Source organism: Nicotiana tabacum, chromosome 3, assembly GCF_000715075.1.
Source record: "Nicotiana tabacum cultivar K326 chromosome 3, ASM71507v2, whole genome shotgun sequence".
Classification (NCBI taxonomy): domain Eukaryota; kingdom Viridiplantae; phylum Streptophyta; class Magnoliopsida; order Solanales; family Solanaceae; genus Nicotiana; species Nicotiana tabacum.
The window spans coordinates 67,888,606-67,894,005 of record NC_134082.1 but is presented as its reverse complement, the minus strand read 5'-3'; positions in this window follow the sequence as shown (position 1 = coordinate 67,894,005).

Genomic DNA, 5,400 nt, shown 5'->3' with positions numbered 1-5,400 from the left:
ATTCTTCACATATTAAAGCATATAAAGTGCTCAATAAAAGAACTTTGTGTGTAGAAGAAAGTGCACATATAGTGTTTGATGAAACTAACATTGTTTTTGAGAGACATGAACATGAAGATGAAGCTATTGGGCTGGTAAAAGATTTGAGTGAAGTCTCAGCTCAAGTTAAAGTGGCACCGAAAGAAGGAACAGGTGATGGAACAGGTTCTCCCATCTAGGGCAACCTGACAGGGAGAACTAATCAAAGAGGAACTGAAACCAATCCCCTAAAGGAACATGTTCATGACCTTGTTCCTCAACAACAGAACATGGGAGAAACATCAAGCAGAAATCAGTTGGTTGTGAAACCTCACAAGTATCAAAGTTCTCATCCCATTGAGAACATAATTACTGATCCAACCTCTGGAGTTAAAACTAGATCACAATTAAAGAATATGTGTGCTTTTGATGCTTTCCTATCTCTTATTGAACCTAAAAATGTTGTTGGGGCTTTGCAAGATGCAGATTGGGTAAATACAATGCAAGATGAACTCAATCAGTTTGAGAGAAGTCATGTTTGGCATCTAGTTGCAAGACCCAAGGACAGATTAGTAATTGGCACAAAATGGGTCTTCAGAAACAAGCTTGATAAAGATGGAACAGTTACAAGAAACAAGACAAGACTGGTGGTCCAAGGTTACAACTAAGAGAAGGGTATAGATCATGATGAGACTTTTGCTCCAGCTGCAAGACTGGAGGCAATAAGACTTCTCATAGCCTTTGCAGCACACATGGAATTCACTCTTCTTCAGATGGATGTCAAAAGCGCCTTCCTGAATGGCTACCTAAAAGAAGAAGTGTTCGTTAAACAACCTCCAGGATTTGAGAGCAAGGAATGTCCTGAACATGTGTACAAATTAGACAAGGCTCTCTATGGACTCAAACAGGCTCCTAGAGCATGGTATGAAAGATTGTTCAAATTCCTGCTTGAACATGGCTACAAAAGAGGTAAAATTGACAGTACTCTATTCTTGAGGGAAAAAGGTAAGGATCTTCTTGTGGTACAAATATATGTTGATGACATAATTTTTGGGGCAACCACTGACAAACTAAGTAAGGATTTTGCCAAATTAATGGGGAGTGAGTTTGAAATGAGTATGATGGGTGAGCTTAACTTTTTCTTAGGCTTACAGATCAAACAAAACCCAAATGGAACCATGATCCATCAGCAGAAATATGCAAAAGAGTTGATCAAAAAGTTTAAAATGGATGAATCAAAGGAAATGGACACCCCATTGCAACTGCCACTAAATTAGACATAGATGAACCTGGTTCATCTGTTGATCAGAAGTTGTATAGGGGTATGATTGGTTCACTTTTATATCTTACTGCCAGCAGACCTGACATAGTATTTAGTGTAGGGCTTTGTGCTCGGTTTCAGGCTAATCTACAGGAATCTCACTTGACTACTGTCAAGAGGATACTAAGATATTTGAAAGGCACTACTAATTTGTGTCTTTGGTACCCCAAAGGTAGTAATTTCATTCTATTAGGTATGTTCATGCTGACTATGCAGGTTTCCTTGTGGATAGAAAGAGCACCTCAGGTATGGCTCATTTTCTTGGTTCATGTCTTGTATCATGGGCTACTAAAAAGCAGAATTCAGTGGCTTTATCCACTGCTGAGGCCTAATATGTTGTTGCTGCCTCTTGTTGTGGATCAAACAGCAGCTGATAGATTTTGGCATTGAAGTTAGTTGCATTTCTATCTTCTGTGATAACACTAGTGCTATAAGTATGACAAAGAACCATGTTCATCATAAGAGGACTAAGCACATAGATGTTAGACACCACTTCTTAAGAGATAACTATGAGAAAGGATTGATCTCCATAGAATTTTGTGCTACTGATAAATAAATTATTGACATCTTCACTAAAGCACTGAGTAGAGAAAACTTTGAGGGGAACAGGTTGGAATTAGGGATGATTAAGATCACCTAATAGGACCAGCTCAGAATGCACAATGAAAAAAAAAGGAATAAAATGAAAAAACAAACTTGGCTAGGAAATCTGAACTTGTGTAAATATCTTGATTAATTTTTACTCAGATTCATACTGTAATTAGTATACTCTTATGACATGTTTTAATATGACTCACTGATCTCTTATAAGATTTTCTCTATTATTGTAAATTGAGGCATTGTCAAGAGAATTCTAAATGAAGAACCTAGTTCATCAGTATGGGTTCATCTGAATGCTAAGGTATGTTTTCTATACTCTGCACAATTAGAAATATAAATATTTAAAATCATGAGCAGAAGTCCTATAGTTTTTCAAATCCTTAGAAAATTTTATTTGTTAGTTTTGGACCAGTTCCGTCAGCCTTAGAACTCTAAACCACAAAAATTGCCTAAAATCTAGGGAAGTCTAATCGTTCATTCAAACCTTAAATTTCAGGTTGATTAGACCTCTAATTGACAACTATTAAAGCTGACGTTATACATTAAATGTGTATTTCTCTTTAAATACACAGCATTACCGCATGCCATCTTCATAATTCTAAACCTTCAAAAACCCCTCTTCACTTTCACTTGCTTTCTTCTCCAAAATTCTAACTCACCAATTCTCTCAAGAAACCATCGATAATGACAAACCCACAAGACAATCCTGGAACTCCTCCACCACCCACTCCCTCTAATTCATCTACCCTTCCTCTACCTAGCACATCTTCCAAAAGGCTGAGAAGGGTAAAAATGTTTTCTCGGAAAACAGTAGGTTTGGGGCTCTCTCAAAGAAATTAAATGAGAAATTAAAGGCAAGCCAGGTCCAAGACTCTGACTCCAACTCTAATTCTGAGTCGTACAAATCTGCTAGTGAGGGTGAAGGACCTGGGTCTTCTGACTCTGAGAAGACTCAAGAATCCCCTTCTAAGGTAACTTCTTTTTTGACTGAAAATCTAAAAACTAGGTTTGTTCTAGTTGGGCCTATCAGGGATGTATATTTACCTGAGTTACGAAGGAGTGGAGGTAAAAAGAAATATGAAAAATAAAAAGAGAGAGAGGGTGCATGTAGTGAAGAGAGGGCAAATGGGAAAGGAGTGGCTGATCATTTACCACTGCTGATTTGTCTGTACCTGCTATTTGTGGGGTTGAACAAGAAAAAGTAGAAGACAGTGGCAGGAAGTCAGGGGGAAGTAGTTCTAGTGAAGCTGCTAAAGGGTTAGTTAATCTAAGCGCACAAGGAGATGAACCTGGTTCATCAACTGAAGAGACCCTAGCAGACCTGTTGAAAAAGGTTGGGGCAAGTTATGATCTAAAGAAAAGAAGAACTCCCACACCAAAAGCCCCTAGTGCCCCTAAACCCTCTAGGAAAAGAAAGGCTTCATCCCCAACAACTACTGAAACTTCCCTGCCAAAGGGGGGAGCCACAAGAAGTAGGGTGAAACAGAGTGAGAGTGATTTATAATAGGCTCTAGCTGAGAGAAAGAAGAAAAGGATGGCTAAAGGAAAAGGGAAGGTTGCAGAGTCCTCAGAGGCTGTGGAAGTTGAGGAGATGGAACAGGTCTATCAGGAGGAAGTTCCAACAGTGGAGGTTCAGATCCCCAAGCCCAAAAAGCCTAAGACTTTTTCCAATAAGTCTTTCTCTATGTCTCAGGCTGCTGAACCTTCATTAGCCAAGAGGACAAGGTCTGCAATGAAAAGTAAACAAGTTAGAGTTCCTGAAGATGAGGAATGGAGTGGTGAAGAAGAAGAAGATGAGTTTGATGGTGAACAAGACAAGCTTGCAATGTTTGGCCAAAGAAAAATTTTGAAGGGCCGATTGCTGAAAGACCTAGTGGAACCAGGAATGATGAGATTGGTGGATGCCTTGGCTGCTCAGGGCTGGAAGGAAATGGTCCTTCAAATGGATAGAAGGCTAGACAGGAATGAGATCATTGAGTTCATGGCAAATGCAGAGGTTAAGGATGGCAAGGTTAGCAGCCTGGTGAAAGGAGTTCAAGTGACCTTTGATGCAGAAAAACTGGGAGAGATCCTTGACATACCCTCTGAAGGGTTTGATGAATATACAAGGCAAAGGTGGCCTTGTCTGGACTCCCTTCATAATGCCCTTGAAATTACTAGGAGGTTCTGTGATACTAAAGATGTAAATGAGGCTAGGGCTATTCAAAAAAGTGAAATGAGGCCATAGCACAAAGTCTTGTTTGAATTTGTCAACAAGTGCCTATTGCCCGGGTAGGAGAGAAGGCATATTGCAAATTATATGGACCTAGTTCTTATGAAGTGCCTGGAAAGTGGAAGGCAAATTAATTGGCCTCATTCATCATCAAGCTACTGGACAGGGTTATAAATGGCTCCAATGCTCATGCTACCCCCATGGTTTTATTCTGACTATGATTCTGGATACGTGCAATGTGCCTCTAAAGAAATGGGAAATGGCCTCAAGCAAGGATCACTTTGGCATTAATACTATGATTGTTTGAGACTATTTAGTCAATGCCATCCCAAATGAACCCAGTTCATCCAAGAAGACTCCTATCAATAGTAAAGTCAGGGCTCTTATTCAGGAATGTGAAGCCAAGGATGCTGAGATAGCTAGGCTCAAGGCTCGGGTGGCTGGGGTGGAATCTGAGAGGGATGCTCTCAGAATTGAGCTTACCAAGGAAAAGGAGAAGAATGATGGAATTCTTTACCATATGTTGAACCTTCTTCAAGCCCAAAACCAACCCTCTAGCTCCCCCAAGCCGTAGGAATTCTAGCCTTTGTCTCCTAAACTTGTCTAGTACCTTCAGTGACCCGGATTAGGGATTTTTCTATCTTTTTTGCTCATGTTTTAAATGTTTTTTGCTTTCTGGTTGTGGATTGTGGTAGCAGCATATCTTCTATCAATAATATCTATTGTTTTTGCTCATGTTCAAAGTTAATCTTTCCTTGATAGTTTGAATATGTTTGCTTGATTACAGATGATTAAACCATGATTGCACTTGCAGTTGCCCCAATGGCCATGAGTACTTATTAAAATCTGGGACTCACACTTTGTATGCAACTTTTCAATGATTCCAAAAGGGGGAAGAGATATTGTGCTTTACACATTCTAAATAAGTGATATTTATAACCTAATTAACCTGGTCCTTGATAATAAGTGAATTTTCGAAACTTTGTATTGATGGTTAAGCTGAGTTCTTACAGTATCCAAGTAAGTAAAAAGCACAGAGTTTGTCATCATCAAAAAGGGGGAATTTGTTTCCCAAGAACAGGTAAAGTTTTGAAGATTGACAGAAGAACTCATACATGGACCAGGTCCATCTTGTGAAGCACAGTCATGATCAACGTGTACATATTAGATGCACGTGAAAGAGATAAATCCAACTGATCAAGAAGCAATATCTCCTGATCTAATCGAAAAGGTTGCATATTGGATAAGG